The sequence below is a fragment of the Tympanuchus pallidicinctus genome, unplaced genomic scaffold (genome assembly GCF_026119805.1).
Source record: "Tympanuchus pallidicinctus isolate F22 unplaced genomic scaffold, pur_lepc_1.0 scaffold2, whole genome shotgun sequence".
Lineage (NCBI taxonomy): Eukaryota > Metazoa > Chordata > Aves > Galliformes > Phasianidae > Tympanuchus > Tympanuchus pallidicinctus.
Window position 1 is genome coordinate 20493781 of NW_026294721.1, and position 18349 is coordinate 20512129.

Genomic DNA, 18349 nt, shown 5'->3' on the forward strand with positions numbered 1-18349 from the left:
CAGTGCTAAAAGCATGTAAGCAAAAATAAATAAGTAGAATATTATTTAGACAAATTAAAAAAAAAAAATCAAAAAAGTCTGCCACAGAGCTTTGCAGAGCTTTGCTGAAGCCCGCAGACTGTGGATAATGTTTGCCTTTACATTACAGCACAGCTCTCTGCTTAAAATAAGCAGATTCAAAGAAGCTTTTATGGCTTTGTTGCTGGGCAGTGGTGTTGCAGCCATCTTGATTGCTCTGCATGGGGCCAGGTGGCACAGCCCATGCTCCTGCTGCCCCAGTACCTACACTGCAGCCCCAGCCCACCCCTGACATGAATCTGGCAGAGCCACACTGACCTCACTGTAGTCTCTAGGAGAGGAAATACAAGGCAAACCCTGCTCATTGATGAAGTGGGATTTTAAGAGGATACTTTGCATGAGTAAGGCAGGCAGTACTCCAGCATGTCTATTCCACTGGGAAGACAGGACTGCAAGCTGCGACCAGTCATAGTTCACCCTAAGTGAACAGTTACTGGGAGTGAGAACGATACATCTACCAGTACAGCAGCCAGGCTTCATATAACCATAAACAAGCAGAGGATTTAGCAAAACATTTCCAAAGTGTTCTCAAGTGAGCTACCTCTGCTTGCACTGCTTTGGACCCCCATCCTCATGTAATGTCAGTGCCAGTTCTTTCCAGGACTTTTTTTTTTTTCTGTTTCCACTTACACATCTACACACGTTAAAGATTACAGCTGGAAACACCTGACGCAGCTGACTGCAGATATTGCTTAAGCCAATTCTCTCCTCCTGCACAGGGAACACTCTCATAACTGGGTTGCAGCAGCAGAACATCTTTCATAGCACATTGGGGAACACCACGCCCAAAGGAAAGTGATTTCAGGGAAGTCAGCAACTTTCATCAGTAAATATTAGGGGGTGCCTGCAAACACCTACCTTAAAGCAGAGCTCCTCTACAGAGCATCACTCGGAACTGTGGGGACTCAAATTCTGTGCTAGGTAATACTCTGATGCAACAGAGGAAATTTTTACCAGAGCTCTTCAGCACCGCTTGTGGCACGAGAAGATTTAATTTGAAGAATATGCAAATGACAGTGTTAATACACTGACAGACTTGGACTTTGTTGTGGTTGTGGTGAGCGGGTGTCCCAGCGGAGAACTATTCAGCACGTGTTCTCCCTCCCATTCTTTTTCTAACCCTGGCTAGAAAGCAGTGAGGTCTGTCCTGTTTTTATCCAGCTTGCAGGTAAAGGGTTACAGATTCTAGGAAGTATTAAATGCAAACTTTAAAGGATTTTATTTTCATTGGCAGTCACATGACAACTTAATACCCAATGACACTAACTACAGTGTCTCATTAAGAGGTCATGCAAACTCCCAAGCTAAACAAGGCATTCTTACATATTTAACATTCAAATGCAGGAGCCGAGCTAAGCCATGGAAGATTGTAATCAGAAAAAAGCAACACTTCCTGATCAGGACAAAAGCTACAGGTAGGAGAAGTTCTTGTTCCTTTAACTTTCAACACTGCTTTTAAGAGAAACTCTTTATAGAGCATGTTGTGCACTCTATTTCCCTTTTTTAGCTCTCAAAATAATCTAACACCTTTATCTGGAAAATATCAGATCTCACTTGTTTCACCTTTTGTAAAATCAGTTTTGTTTATATGCTCGGTTGGCTCAGCAGAAACCCAAACGAAACAATGCTCTTAAATGAAATGTAACTATAGAAAAACTAATATTTTTAAAGATTTCTTAGCTACTGAAACTGTTGTGTTCAAGTATGTAAGGTAAAAGGGGAGTTAATGCGCCTGATGTCTGACTTAGAACTCTTCTGACTTTACTTATACCATGAATTGCACACTGTTTCACTCTGATCAAAGCATATTTTAATGGATGTGGCTTTCTCGCTGAACTTTCCTGATTTCTGATTTCCCTTCCTGCAATTTGGTGCATTTAGGAGGAAAAAAAATCTTACAAAAGCAAATGAAAGGCAGATGGGGAGAGTATTTCAGTGTTCAATAAAAGGTGAAAAAAATAAAAAAAACTGAAAAAATGGGGAGTAGAAGGACAGGCAGTCAGTTAATTGAGAATTTAAATTGTATGAAAGCATATCCATTAAGTGATAAAGTTTCATTGACAATTGCTGGCAATACTGCAGTTCATTTTTTTTGTTTTTGCTGAAGGATTTGTCCAGGATACAGCATTAGCACTCCATTCACAAAGATCTTCCTCTCATCTCAATTTTTCTCTAACCTTCACATGGGGCCATACATACTCATCATTTTTATCCCTTTATAAGAATTTAGTTATAGACTACAAAACCTGCCATTTACCTACAGTTGCAGAGCCTATATTTACTCCTTTAGATATCACCTCCTAGGGATTCTCACTGCATAAAAGGGGTAAGTGGTGTTTATAGTTTTACTCCTATGATAGCAGGGTGGGAATTGCAAGCAATGTAAGTTTTCTTCATTTTATTCTAGAAAACCTCTCTCTTTTTCCTCTTCCCACATAATGCTAGTGCATACCAAAAAGAAGTGAAGAATAGCAATACCTACACCATCTTGCTACAGATAGATAAGCTCTCAACTTTCTTTGCTTTATTATTACCAGCACTTAAAATAAATCCAAGGGAGTTGGAGCTCCAACAGGTTTATCACTAGTTCTTAAAAAGTAGTCGCTCAGTTCCAGGGTGGCCATCTAAACCTGTCCAGCCTCAGACACCAACAAGTCTTTTACCAGCTATGGATACTTCTCTCCTTCTAGCAGAGAAGCTCACTGTGCAGGTGGGGACGTAGAAAGAAATGACCATGCTTTAAAACAACTGTTCTAAATTTACTATAACTGACTTCTTCATTTAAATTATTTACATATGTATATATATATATTTATTCAGTAACTCTTGTAGATAAGGGGCTTATTTGGTAAGCAAAATTTGAACATAAGGTAAACACACCAGATCCCAAATACAAAGCCATTATGTTATACAAGCTTTCTCCTAAGGTGAATGTTGTACCCACCTGACATGCGGGAAGCAGCCTGCCAAGGCCAGACTCTTTTAGCAAATGTTTGTACACATTGGGTGGGTCATGAAAGCCAGCACTTAGGAGCTACACAAGCAAATCTGTTGAACATCGATTACACAAAATGCCTTTGTGGGGTGGAAGACACAAGAAACACTAAAGTCATTCTGAGCAAACAGATATTGAATGAGGGTGGGAAACAGCTCACTTCCAAAGAGAGGCATATAGAAGAGTTTACTCCAAGCACACTAGCAGTTCAGATGTCCATTATACCAAAAATTTGCAATCATTACAATAATTTACACTGTTTTGATTATTACCTTTATTTTCTGATGATATAACCCAACCTATTAGCTTGCTCTATCACTTCAACATAGAATCAAATGTAGTTTCATTCACAGGAAGGACACAAAATAAAGGCTTCCTTCTTGTAGGAAAGAGATCCTTAGAAACCAAGATCCATGCAAATCCAAGAGAGAATTTTTCTATCTTTGGGAAAAACCAAGGAAACATAAAAATCAAAATGCTTCCATGAGTTTGGAATTGTTTTCTTTTAGCCCCAAACCAGAGCTAAGCAAAATATTGATCAAAAGTTAACCCAGCTCTTCCAAAATGCTTGTAAATCTCTGGAAACCTGTATCAGATTTAAGGCTTATACTGAAAATCATCAATCTGATGATCTTATTGCAGCTCTAGGCAGGTGGGAAGACAGAGCAAAAGCTGAAAGAGAATGCAGCTGTGGCTTCCCTGAAAAGCCGGGTAGAAAGTGATCACCACGCGAAGGAAACATAAACATTTTTGAGTGCTAAGGCTCTTCATTAACCACATGGTTGCTTTTATCACATCTCTAGGACACACAAGCAAGTATTTGCTTTAAACCAAGGTGCTTGATATAGGCAAGAGTGTATCCTTGCCTTCCCATTGAGCAGAAAACAAAGTACAGGATCTGAGGCACGTAAAATACCACAGTGAAGGAGACCTGGCAAGCAATAAAGAAGGTCTGTATGGTCTCTGTGTGGTGGCCTCGTGCAGAACAAGAAAGATGGGCAGGAGAGGGGAAGTGGCTGGGCATGGGACAGGGTGTCTGGTGCCCCAACCAGCAGGACAGCTCAGGGCAAGCAGGACCTGCACAGGAAACGAGGGTCTGCTTTGGCTCCACGCTGTTCTACCACCTCAGGAAAGCCTTCATTCACATTTTGCAGGAAGGGGAGACCTTTTTGTGTATTTGCACAGTATCTAGTTAAACATAATCTCGGCCTTCTCAACATCTCACACAAACATCATTTCACAAGTGACTTGGTGGGGACAAGACTTGACACACACAACCCACTGAAAGGTGATGAGATGTCATCAGATAATAAATATTTGCTTGGAACTTAAAATTCCTCTTCCAAAACCTGTTCATCTGTCACCTGACAACAGAGTGTGCCTGATTCTTCCACCAAAAAAGCATAAGCAATGATGCATGGACACGGTTGGGTTTTGCAAAGCTACAGAGCACAGATTCCAGCAAACTGGATATATTGCTATGGAAAATGGGTACAAAAAGTGATGTAGATTTTCTTACTGAAAGTTTGATATCAAATGGACAAAATAACTTTTGGAAGAGAGGTCAAAAGGTATTACTGGAAAGGGGGGAAAAAACAGCAATTTTTCCTTGACCTTCCCTCTACGTCACTTTCACTTGGACATATGGAGGAACATTAAAATCTTATTAAGAGCTGAGTACATAGTTTGGAAACTAAACATTTAATCAGTTACAGCAGGAAGCAGGAAAAAAAAGACCTAAGATTTCTTTTTTGTGTGACGTTTTTGTCTGCAGTTTCTACAAAAGTTTATTTAACTTCCAATTCTTCACTTTAACCACAGATGTTGGCGGCAAAGCCACAGATGCTTTCTGGTTAGAAAAATATTTGTGGTCAAATAGTCTATTATTAATTCACATAAGTTATTTTTCCATTTGGGAAAGCAAGGAACAAGCCATCTCCTTGGGGCTTACTTTTTTTTGACATTACCAAATGGGCCTGGCTCCATTTTAAGTCATTCCCCAGCTATGAAAGAAAGCTGGGCATTGTTATTAAAAAGCAGTTAATTTTTGGATTTTACATGAACAAGGCAAATGCCTTGTTATAGCAGACAGTCTGCCTTTGTGCAAGAGATGAGGAGCAAAGAGGAAAGTATCCCATGTGAGAGAGGAAACATACTCCAAGTGACTGAAAAATCTTTCAACCTGGAGCCCCCTCTGGGACCCTTTGCATGCTTACAGCAGTGGGAATAGTACCAAATCCTCATACACAGGCCAGGAGCAGAATACATGGCCTGGTGTAGGCTGTGCTGGTGCTGCCACAAATGTCTACTCTGATTTGAAGTCTCTGAGGGCTGCTTTAAGGCAGGAGCAGAGTGTCCCAAATGAGCTATATGGAACCATGTTCCCACAGGTTCAGGGATTTGCCAGGCAGTATGTTCCTTCATTCTCTGAAAATCTATCCTCCCCCAGGATTTATTGTAATGGTTAAATTTATTGCAGTGGTTGTATTTACGGCTCTCACTTCCCCGTTCATCCCACAACTACTTGCAACACTTTTATTAGATTTGGGAGTGCCCAGCATTATCAACCTTACTCAGCACTTGAACCTTGTGCAACAGCGCAGGACACAGAAGAAGGGGCCCATGCACTGACACAGCAGCCTAACACTTTCCTCCCCTCGTCCTCCTGCAGCTTTCAGGTCTAGGCTGCAGCCACCCCAGGGCCAACCAGCAAATCTGTACTGCTCTATAGGACCCACCGTCTTTTCTCCCCTAAAAAAAGTGTTAACCAGCTCTTACATTTCTTAAAGCATTCAAGCCTGACAGTGATCTTGTCGAGGTGATTTTAAAACTGTTTTTTTTTCTGAGGAGCTACTCTTCTGATCTGCTCACAGTAAAGGTATTCTTCTGATCTACCTGCAGTAAAACAAGCATAAGGCTTTGGCAGTGTCAGATTTTTGAAGCAAGCTAGCAGCCCTGTTCACTTAGAGAACAGTGGAAAAAAACTTTCCGCTTTCAGAAACCTGAATAAAGCTTTGTTAAGGGCCTTTCAGTCTCTATTTTTGGCTTGGGTGTGGCATGGAAAAAACAATATTTACCATCTCAGTAGCTGTGTCCTTTGTGTATTTGTTTTCATATTCCCTTTCCCCATGTGAATTCAACAGATGTTGCAGGGCTTGATATCAGCCCTGTACCTCTGTTATCTAAATGCGTGCACGTCTCCACTGAACGGCCCACATCTGTGCAGCAAAGATACAGATTCAACTGCCAGACAACATAATGAAGAAAAATATCGTAAGATTTCATTTGCAATGTAAATGAAACAGAAGCAACAGTGATCAGCCCTAAACTGAAGGCCTCCGGGGGCCTGAGAAGTTACAACCATGTACAACGTCCCATTTCTGTCCTAAACATCCCTTTCTAAATTAAAATCACTTGCGAAAGTATTCCATTGCATTGGATGAATATGCTCAGATTGCTAAAGGCTACTCCATATTTACAGATATACATTAAAAACTAATGCTTAGTGCAATTATCCAATTCATTACCTGCCATAAAAACATTTCCATCCACTCACATATAAACAAACAGATTTGCTGATGCACAGATGATCAAAAAGCTCAAACACCACTTAAGAAAACAGCAGACAAAGAGTGTGAGCTAGGGAAAGGAAAACTGGCTGCTTTCATGCCAATACCATCACCAATATTAATCAACCTGAACAGTTAGTTCTTTTTCACTTCTCTGCCATCCTTCCACAATAAAGCTTTACTGGAGAGCAACTGAGCCTTTTTAGCTCAGTACACATGCTGATATCCACATCTTGCTAGTGACAAAGACCAGGCTTGGGAAGCAAGGAGGTAAATCAGCCCTACGCTCTGGACAAGAAGCAGAATTTGAAATCAAGTCTCCTGAATTCTCTGAGAGCCAAATCTGTCTCCAGAGACTAACACTTTAAATCGTAGCACACTGACAATAAATCTCCTATCATGAGGAAGTATGTCAAATCGGCTGGTAAATAAGTTATTACATACAGGCAGAAGACATTTGCTTTATGACAGAGCTACCTGAGACACACTGTACCCAGCCTCAGACAAACTCTCTGGAATAAGGAGTCTTGCTGAAAATGCAGTGTGCTGTTAGCTTTAAGTATTCAGCTGCAAGCACAGTCCAACAAGTCAGTCTTAACTACGCAATCTACACTGATAATGTTGGTGAATTCAACCCATTCTTTTGCCTAGAATTATACAAAAAAGGAAGAAAGAAATTAAAAATGGAAGAATTACTTTACTGACCCAATTCCAGAAAATACAAAGTCTGTCAGTGGAATTAATACTTTTCTATAGCTTTCAAGTATTGTTCAACTTGAGACTGAAACAGGTAGTGAATGCAATCAGGATAATCCATTTAATAATACTGCAGAAATTCATCTGTATTTCATTCACTTTTTTTTTTTTTTTATCTTTGTCTCATTAGTGCCTCTTTAATACAATGGTCAACACTTTGGACCTGCCTTGTGCTGAGAAATATTTACTGTAATTACAACATAAAACTCTTATTCACAATCAATCTGATCATTCCCTTAGCCACGCATCATCACTCAATGCCTGCTAAGGAAATTGGTTGAAAATAACTAAATGGAAAAATTATTTAAAAGAAAAGTAAAAAGCCTTTGAGTGAAAAAGAATTCAAGTAAGAGAAAAAAGATGCATTCCATGAAAGGGTTCTTGAAAGTTATTGTATCAGAGACTTTTCCTGAAGATTACCAGGTGCGACTTCAGCAGTTGTAGCGTTTTCTGTATCTTTCTATTTTAAAAGTTTTGTTATCCATTTTCACAGTGATTTGTAACTATAGCCTAAACAATCCTCTGCTCTTCTGCTCTCTGCTGGTTGTTCTTTATGTGAAGTGAAATGCTGAGGAGCAATAAGGTGAAAAAATTCACCCTTATATGTAGGAGTAGTTCCATGTAGGGTGAGCAGACCAAGGAAAGAAACTGGGAAAAAACAAACAAACAAACAAAAAAGGAAAAGATATACATCAGATACATGAATATCTTTGAGCCCATGGCTGATATAAATGTATCCTGATGGGGAAAAAAAAAAAAAAAAAAAAAAAATTATTTCTATGGTTTACATTCTTTCAGAATAATTCCTATTTTCCATCTATGTATTTGATACCTCTTAAACATTCCCATATCTGAATGGGTCTAAGCAGTTTCACTTACAAGCTGCAAAATAACCTCACAGCCCTACCATTCACTAAAATACCACGTTCTAAACATCTAAACATCTGGTACTCCTACATTCTAGTACTGGCAGTCATCTGAATGGTGGACTGCCAGTATTTAACACAATCCTTCTGCTCACTGAACAAGCCAACTCTGCAATTACAGCACACTAAATTCATGGAGGAAAGGATCTTCTTCAGTCCTTATTATTTAGCTGGACTTCATCTTTTGATCCAACTAAACACCAGAAAGGATAATAAATCACAATTAAAATGATTCATTTTACCACTATTTTCATACAGAATATTTGCATAAGGAGAGTTTGAGTTCTTTTTTGTTTGTTTGTTTTTGTTGTTAAGAGGAGCAAATAATTTTTGCCACTTTCTTGTTTGCATAAGGCATTCTCCAGGCTTTAAATTCTTCCACTCCATTCTTCCGCATATGCCTTATTCTAGTGTCCTATCCAAAGTCTTCCAATTCTCAGACCTACTAGCTTGCCTTTCCTTTAGTTGTTCACTCATGGTCCTTTCTTTCAAACTTGACAATTAAAAATACATTTTGGATGAGCAATAAAATTATAGCACATGATTTGAGGGTCAAACCTACTCCTCTGTGTAGGATTCACTTTAGGATAGCTGTAACAAACCAAGGTTGTAACTCTAGCAAGCTCCAGCTATTTTTAAACAGGTTTCAGTGTCTTCTCTTTCTGTTTACATTCCAGTCTGAAGATACTGTTGTGAGATTTTCCCAAAAGATTTTCCAGTCTGCCAGCCACACAAAATGGCACGTTTTTCTGTATCTAAGTTAATTTCCTTTCAAACAATGAAACCAACAAAAATGCTTTTACCTATAGCTTTTAAGGAGCTACAGTTCCATATCTTCCCCAAAAACTGTCAAACTGCCTTGGTCTGTTAAGCTGCCAAACCTGTTAAATTGCCTTTGTCTCACAATTCTGAGTCTGTAAATCATTGTTTCTCCTAATCTTATGAAATTATTCTCCATTTTCTGTATCATTTCAGCTTAATGCAAAAAGGCAAATCTTCAAAAAATTATTTCATAAGGCCAGTATCTGGGATGAGCCCCAGAAGCACGGCTCGTTGCCAATCCGCAGTTTGCATTGCTGTAACAGCTGCCTTAAATGAGCATTTGTTTAGCACAAAGTAAACCTGACGGGAACTTCTGTAAAGTCCGTTTAGTGCAGATAATCCAGTAGTGGTATGCTCCCCTGCTACAGGGCATGCATTGTTCATTATCATGCCGTGAATGAGCCTAGATTTGTATGTTGTACTCTTGACATGAAACTACATTAATCGTAGACTGAGATTTCTTTGTTTAGTAAAACAGACCGTTTGTGACCTGTTACTGTATCTCACATTCCTATAGCCCACAATAGACTTCTGTCCACAGGGCTCACTGCACAGTGCAGTGTTAATGCAGTCCAATAGCTCACCTAAAAACCCACACAAAATTCCAAACTCAACAACTGAGTCCATAAAGAGCCACCTGTTTTCTAGGTTTGGCCTTCTGCTTCACAGTTTGTGCAAGACTCTATTATTAACATGCAGGATTTGTTCTTTATTTTGGTTGCTTTGGCTTTCTTCATCTCCATGGTATCCCTGGTAAGAAGCATAATATCTGAAGATATCATAAGAAAGCCCTTTGTGCTCCAAAAGATATACAGAGTTTCTGGAATAAGGCTGCTGGAAACTTTGCAATAGAAACTGGTGGGTAAATATACTACCTCTCAGAGAAAGCTGGGTTGCCTTTCCCTGACAAATGGGAAGATTAACTCCATCAAGTCCAGCACGTTCAAGAGTCCGCCATCCTCAAAACTTCCTCATCACGTATCTCTTGCACTCCATTTGACAGAAGGAAAATTAAGCTTAAATTGTTGAAGACCTCATTCATTTATGCCAAGAAAATCCCACACAGTTTGAAATTAATTGATAACACAGAAATCCCCTCCCACCTGCCACATGGAGCCCAGTCTCCAAAAATCTGCAATATCTCTCTAGAGCGGTATGTGAAACAAACCTGTTTGCAGAACTACCTTCACCCTCCTCCCATGCCATCTTCCCACACAGAGAAACATTTCACTACTTTTCTCTCATGTGGAAAATAACACGCTCACATTAAAAACAAAGGCAAGATCATCATAACTCCTGGAAAAGCCTGATTTGAAAAAATAATTTCTTCTCTTAGTCAATACATTTTCCTCCAAGTAAAAAAAAAAACAGTGTTTTTACTCCAACAAAAAGCAACACAAACAAGAGGCAGCACTTGAGTCAATGAACCCTTATGAAAGGCCTGCTAACAAAGGTATGCTTTAGCTTTCTTCTTTCTCTGGACATTTCTTTTGCTTTCTAGGAGGCCTGAAGATCTCTTTGCAGAAGTACAGATTGCAATTGATTGCCACAAAACTTTCCATGTATGGCCTTCTCTAAAGCAGTCAGGTGAGCTGCCCAAAGGCCAGTCTCTGAGGAGTCATTCATGGGGCACAATCACCCAACTCCTACTGCACCTAGGGCTAGGGCCTCTCCCCACCCACAGTGTTCAAGGAAGCAGGTTGCACCATTGCCATACAGGGTTTCCCCTTATAAAGAGGCTATAGGTACTTTGCAGATCACCTCATCAACAAGAGAGATGCCTACATGTTTTGGTTGTTTTTTTTTTTACACTATTTCCTTGTCTGTGTTACAGCAGCATCTGCAGGCACCGTAAGTGATAAGGCCACCTTACTTCAGCTGTCACCTATAGGATATGTTCTTACTAAATATTTACAGGTTAAAGAAAAAGGTCTAGAGGCCAGACTTGACCCAGATTTGATACCAGAGCACTGGCCTGTTTTAGGGGCAGTACAGAAAAACACCCAGCCCAAGCTTCTCTAATAGTATGGATTATGTCACTCTGAAAAGTTAAAGCTCTGATCTTTAATCTCTTTGGATTTAGGAGGCTCTTAACCATGAGTACTTGAAATCCCAAGCTACAGGTAACTTCAGGAGGTTACCGTATAAGGTGCACCCATGTATCTGAGGTGCCTAACCAGCACAGCAAGGTCATTGCAAATTGTTTGGCTGCACAGCAGATCTCCCTCTGGGAGAACCAAACATTGCAGCAGGGGCAACAGGGAGTCCAAAGCAGGACCTCATGTAGGCTGCCAGATATTAGTCAGACCTCTTAATCACAAAGGCATTCTCACTGAGTGTTGCTCCACCCAATATATAACAGCTAATTACCCCAGTATTAATACTTGCCACCTGTTTCCTTCTCTTTAGAGAAGGAAAGTTTCCTTAGGCTTTGCCCAGGGAAGCACATTTTCCCTAAGCCTGAGTCCCCCAATTTCCACATTTCTTTCATGTCAGTATAACTTTCTAGTACCAAAAAAAAACAGTCAACAAAAATATAAATATATTATCAGGGATCTTTCAAAGTAGTTTGAGTAACCAAGCTTTGTTTCTTTTGTAAAACACTACCTGCAACCTGCTCTTTCCCAGAGGCAATCATAATGATGGGTTTCCACTCCCTTTCTTCTCTGGTTTTAAGACAATGTCAAAACAGTGCCTGTGTTACAAATTAAACAGCAGATTGTTTTGCAAACTCCCTTGCTGTTTTCTCACTATCAATTTCCACCTGAATAAGGAGAGTTCTTTGAGGAAGAAAGAGAGAAAGTAGTGAAGTGCTGCCTCTACATCCTCTCACCTCTCATGGAAAAACCTTCTGCAGCTGCTGGTGGCCATCAGGGATTGTACCCAGGGGAGATCACTCAGGCACCCTTATGCCAGCTTCTTACCATGGTGCAATGGTTTCAGCACGCGTGGAGGCTTCTACTTCACAGATCTTTCTCATCTCATGACTTCAGAGAAAGCTACAGAAAAGTGTTGTCTTATTTTTTTTCTGATTTTTTTCCCCCACCAGTGGGTACTTTTATTCATTGCATTTTACTTTCACTTATTTTCCTTTTTCACACATACAGCAGAGCTGACAGAAATTTGTGAGGGCTGTCTCATGGCAGCAATTCAGCACTGCAGAAATTTAGCTGAGACAGGAAGCTACACTGCAAGTCTTCACATGTCACTTTTGGTGTAGAAAGCTTTGTCACATAGAAAATTTAAAAAATATAGACCGACACATTTAAAGAATTTCAAAAGATAAGAACTCAGCATAGTGTGAAAAAACTCTTATTTTTCTAATAGACAAAAATATCATATTTCTTTAGACTCTTTTTTCACCTCTTCACAATGAGCTGTGTAGACTGACACTTCATCAGACAGCAGGAGGGTTAGGAAAGAACTTTGCTACATTTTTATGCAGACTTTCCATTCCATCTTAGCAGAAACTAATTCTGGTGTTATTCTGACATGAACTTCACCATCTCTTCTTACCAGCACCTTCTCCAAGCCAGCACAGAAATTCATGTTTGAAAATCAGGCAGTCTGACAAGGAGCACAAAAATTAAGGGACCAGACAGTCTTCCAACTTGCTTCAGCAAACCCATTGCTAAGAGCAGCTCATGGCAAGAGTGATGAAGGCATACCACACAGCTCTAACCAAAACATGATGATATGTTGGCAGAGTTCAGCTGAAGAAATTTTCTACATAAGAATGATGTGCTGATTTAAATTGGTTTATGCTGATTAATTTACTCTTGCTTCACAACGGTGCCACTTCTGTGGGCAAACAAAGCTTCAGTCTTAAATAGATGCTTGAAGTGTCGTTCTCATAGGATTCATTTAAATTAAGGGATAGGTTGCAAGAACAGATAATTTTGTGATTCAAAAAGCATTATATGTTTCACAGACTTGGAACCCTGAACCTTTATTCCATGATCTTATCCAAATGTTGATGTCGTCAATGAATTTTAAAGCAGCTTCTAATTAAGATAAATAAGGAAAACAGATGCTGCTGAAGAAATGCCCAGTAAGGATTTCTATTTCAAGACAGAACTCCTTTAAACACATAAGCAATTCTGCAAACTGTGGGATGTGATACACACAACTAAGTGATAGGCATTTAGTGAGACTTTGTGCCATTTTATAAGTCACTGAGCACTCAGCACAAAGGTGATGATATAAAATAGAGAAGAATGGGCCCGTAGCCTCCACTTCTTCTAATTAAAAATAGACATAAATTTCATAAATCATAGCCAGCAGCATTTTCTCTCCAGGCTACAACAGCATTTGTTTTCCTTTAAAGAGTTTCATCTGCCCAAACCAAAAAAAAAAAAGAAGGAAAAAAAAACCCAACCATATTTAGTTTTCTTCACTCAGAGGAAAATACACACAAGATACCCATTCAACCAGTTTCTGTATTTAAGCTACAGTCAATGGTGCTGTAATACAAGTCTCAACAGGGCCACAATGTGACCTTAAGAAAGTTAAATGGTATCACTGTGGAATTCTGTAGCAGAGTAGAAGTAAAATTAGGTCAGCCTAATTGAATTGCAGTAGTTTGAAAAACACCTTTGCTACCCACTTTGAAAGGGAGACCACACCAGGGAAATGTTTTAGAATCTTCATCCTTCTTATTTCCAGCTTTGCTTGGAGAATTCACTGCTGGTGGACCCTCCCGGGCTTTTATTTGGCTGGAGGATGAAAATATTGCTATAATTAATGATAACATTTGCAAATGGACCTGAAGTTACCTTCAACAGCATTTTATCTGCCTTTTAAGCTGTTATGTGCACATTAGGTTTTATCAAGACCACCTAGATTTCTCACCCAGGAGAACAACTTTCCTGCAGGCTTGTCCTGGTCTGTTTTATGCAGCATTCTGACTACACAGAAAGCAGAAGAAGAGGGCAGAGCTGTCAACTGCTTTGGCAATGGCCTTTTCTGGCCTTTGGGGACAGCTTGTCTTTCTATCTGGAGGAGTGTGTGCTTAAAAAAATTGAGAAAAACTAACTTTGGTCATGTAGGGCTTTCCACACAATCACCACAGGAATAAGGAATATAAATAAACACATAACAAAAGTGATCAGAGAAGTTTCCACTCAAGCCTGTGCTTAATAACAATGAATATTTAAAATGTCAGCTGAAGAGCCTCTACTGCGCATCGAGTCATCCCTCAGCTACGTGTGTGATACTGATACAACTGGGAGCTGCAGCAAACAAGTCACACACTGAAGTTTGGGCCTTACAGGCTGCATGTTACCCAAATGTATGAATGATTGCTGAGCACATAGGGTTGCTTTCAACCACAAATTTACACAGTAACAGTTATCTCAAATACTGCTCCAGAAGAGTCGCGTGTAGCTCAGAATATTTTGCTATGACAGCTGCTTATACAGGAAATACCATTCCTCAAGGTTTCCCAATTTTCTTAGCCTTCAGCACAGTATGTTCCTTACCTCTATTAGTACAATCTTTATTACTAAGCCATTTATATAAGTTAGTTTCTGACTGAATCTCTAATCTTCTAACTGACAGGATTATAGATATCATGTTATAAGATATTACTTAGGGGATTTTTCTACTTATAGAGTCAGTTTGCAATCTTCTCTCTGTCTAAATTATAGCCCAGGATTTAATGTCATCCATTTCTACGTCCTGAAAAATGTGAATAGAGGGAAATTCCATTTCTACGAGGTGTTCCCCATTGCTCTTTGCAGAGCCTATGACAGTACATTGCCATTTCAGAAACCTTTGTAATTTCTGTAGCTAAATTAGATGCTGCTTCATCATCACTGCCTGAAAATAGGCTGGGAGATGACCGGGTGTCTGGGAATGCTGCTTACAAAAAGCCAGGTTCTAAGAGAGATAGCTGCAACCCAGATAAAAGCTGCTGAGACTAGCTGATCACATGGGCATATTTGCATCCAACAGAGCATGCTACATCAGTGGCACTGGACAATGATAATGAAGAAGCAGTGAGAGAAGCAAAACGCTCACAGTGTACCTACCTACCCTTCTTGCCCACCAGTAAAATCCACAGATTGTTGTAATAACACTGTGAACAGAAGTAAAAGCCAGAAAAAGATCCATAGCAAATCTGCAGAGAGGAGCTGAAGATCCACAGCAGAACATGCGGCTTGTTAAGCTGCCATAAGTTTCAGTTCAATTCATACCTGCTGTGAACTCCATTAAAAAGAAATACAAGAAACACATCAACTTCCACCTTTCCCTACTCTGAAAACAGCCTTATCCAATAACGAGATGAGGCCAACAGCAGAGAAGATGATTTACTTTATCAGTCATCCCTGTGTAATATCTCAGAGCATGCAACACGGCCTTTACAAACAGTTGTGCTGACGATTTTACACAATAGTTGTGCTGCTGCCAGGTATAGCATTAACATTAACTTAAGAAATAGCTCATGTCTTTTGGTTAGAGATGTTATATATAGATGAGAAAGATAAAATATTTATTCTACAGTTAGATGAAAAAATGCACTTTTATAACAAAGTCATAGCATCCAAGTCGCCTGGTGTTCGACATTCTTTGTGAACTTTCCCCAGAATTACTTGGGAAAGCAATTACTTGGTGTCTGCCCAGTACAGTAGAGTGTTTGAATGGAGCAGTGAAGTTGCATTTTTTGACTGGAACTTGTTATGAATGTTCTTGTTTTGACAAGAGTGTTTAAAAGCCAAGGACTGTGGATCTTTTCAAAGTATGAGAATGTCAGAGAAAGGAAGAGAGGTTGAGGATTTGCCTCATTATGTTGTGCAGCAGATTGCACTCAACACTCACTCTGAATCCTAAGTTCCATATAAATATTCATAAATGCATTCATCACAGGTCTAGTAACATTATTCTGAAACTTAGAGACCCAATTCTTGAATCCCAGACAGGCCTTGTCAATTTAACCAAGAAAGAAAAAGAAAAAACAACTTGAACTGATGGTGCTAAGACAACCATACAGGGTTTGGGTAATCACAGCAGAGTGCATGGCATTCTGCTCCTGTGGCTTACAGGCACTCTCACACCTGTAGTCAACACAGGGAAAAAAGGGCAACATTCAACCATTTTTCACTCTTTTGGGGTTTATTGTTCAGTATTTGAATAAAGCACCATTGTTTTCCAAATGTATTTGCCAGGAGATTAACTCAGCCCCTCAGAAACTTCTACACTAACCAAAATACCAATCCATACATAAGTTCAAATAATGCTCTGAATAACTATTTCTTCTTAAAAAAATAAAATTAAATTATAAGCTGTATACACTGTCCAAAATTCTCTCTGTGCCTAGACAGAGGCAATGAAAGCATACACTTCACTGTAGACTAAAGGGATAATACATAATCCCTTTATATAATTTAGAGTTATATAATACAAATACCAGGGAACATTTGATCAGATCAAAAAGGGGACTAATTCAAAATAGAGCAAATAAAATTATTCTTCTGGCATAACTAGACCAGGCAATTTATTGCTGAGAGAAAGAATACAGTAAGGTTTCCATGAAAAACAATGCTTTGTAATGTTACAACTGTGAATAATATGAAACCAGACATAAGTTTTAAGAAGTGAAAAGTTATAGAAGACTCTAATTTTTCTAAGTCAAGAGACAAAAGCCATGTTGGATGGATGTAAATGTTGTACAATAGCAGTTCCCTGACAGGCACTTTCAGTACTTCTAAGAGATCTGATGCTCAGTACAGGTCTGAGCCTGAGTCTGATCAAGCTTGACAATTTCTGTGTCTCTTCATACACAATAAAAGAAAAAAAAAAATGAACAAGACAGTCAGATATTCCTGATGATCCATTGCAAGGACGAGTAAAGCTTTTCTGTTTGTTTAGCAAAGTGGCAGGATACATCTATTTCATTGCCTTTAATATTATATTTAAATTTCCACTCTCTGTGCATTCCCCTAGAGTACTTTGTAGCAGTTGTTGCTTTTGTTGAGCAGAACTCAGGTGGAACTAAGATGGAGACCCTTCCAACCTGCTGCTCCTTTGCAGCTCTGAGCCAGGTGTCCAAAGAACAAGGATTTGCTGCAGTCACTGACTTGCCACCTGCCTGAGGCATTCGACTGTATCTAGAACAATGATGCTGGAAAGTACTCATGAGTAAATACCCAATAACATTTCTGTGTTTATAGCATCTGTGAAAGGTGTGGAGAAGGCTATTCCTCTACTGCTTGTTTCCAGAGCAAGTCAAACCCATTAATTAAATTTATGCTCTTGTCCTGTTTCAAAAGGAAAAACGGAGCTGATTTATGGGCACTGACAGCTGCAGGAACCAGGAGCTTGTTTAGCTCTCACCACCCCTAATTAATTTTTAAGCATCTGGGCAAGTTGGTTTCTGATCAAATGAGAAGTTGAATGTCCTCAACTTCTACAAAGAAAGACAAAGGAAGATGCTCCATCCAGTGCATTGTCTGTCAGGTTGTCATGGTTTCTCAGTGCTGGCTGAATACTGTCTGCAGGAATTGGGTACCTGAACATCTCTGTTCCCAAGCAACTTGTAGGATGAAGCTCTGAAAGGTCTCACTCATGTAGCTTTGCTTGCCTATTCATTACGTTTCTCCTCTCGAGAGTAAAAACTTTAATGAGAAAAAACACAGTATCTGAGAAACAGTGTAATCTATTGCAACAATAGGAAAAAAAATCTTGTTAACAACAGACCCTAACCCTAGGTTAGAAGAATATTGCCACAGCATGTACAATACATACAAATACCAATATCCAACAAGACATTGGTATGTTCATTTTTTCTTCCAGGTTCTTTAAACAAGATGCAGATTGCTAACATTATGGGTTGAAATCTGGAGGCAGACAATCAAAACACATTTGATACCCATTCTAAGAATAGAAAATTGTTACAGAATTAGAAATCTTTGGATGCTGAACTTTCACCCTAGACATCTGTGACATTTTTGCTAATAAAGAACTACAATAAACATAGGAAGAGTGTATAGACTCTATCACCTGCCCAGCAAATGTTGCTGTTGCAGACGCTGCCAATAAAGATCAAAGCTTTCCCGGCATTAATGAGCTCAAACTAAGCACTGCACAATCTTGCAGCAAGCTCTAGACCTCTACTGACTTCTACTGAGTAGAAGGTTGGGCCAGATGAACTCTGGACCCCTTTCCAACCAAGTATTTTATGAGCCTGTACAACATTTCATAAA

General features: G+C 39.4%; 1 protein-coding gene across 5 annotated transcripts in view; it reads left to right on the top strand.

The window, feature by feature from the left end:
• Window positions 1-1141: 1141 nt before the first annotated feature.
• Window positions 1142-18349, top strand: part of CUNH4orf19 (chromosome unknown C4orf19 homolog) — a 42632-nt gene continuing 25424 nt past the window's right edge. Inside the window, exons 1-3 of one of the 5 annotated variants that reach the window (XM_052682358.1) lie at window positions 1142-1246; window positions 1423-1493; window positions 10648-10733. The gene's annotated coding sequence lies outside the window, so the exon portion shown is untranslated. Of the gene's footprint in view, window positions 1247-1275; window positions 1494-10647; window positions 10734-18349 lie in introns of those variants that run through there. The other 4 variants (XM_052682357.1, XM_052682359.1, XM_052682360.1 and 1 more) reach the window with 4 other exon arrangements.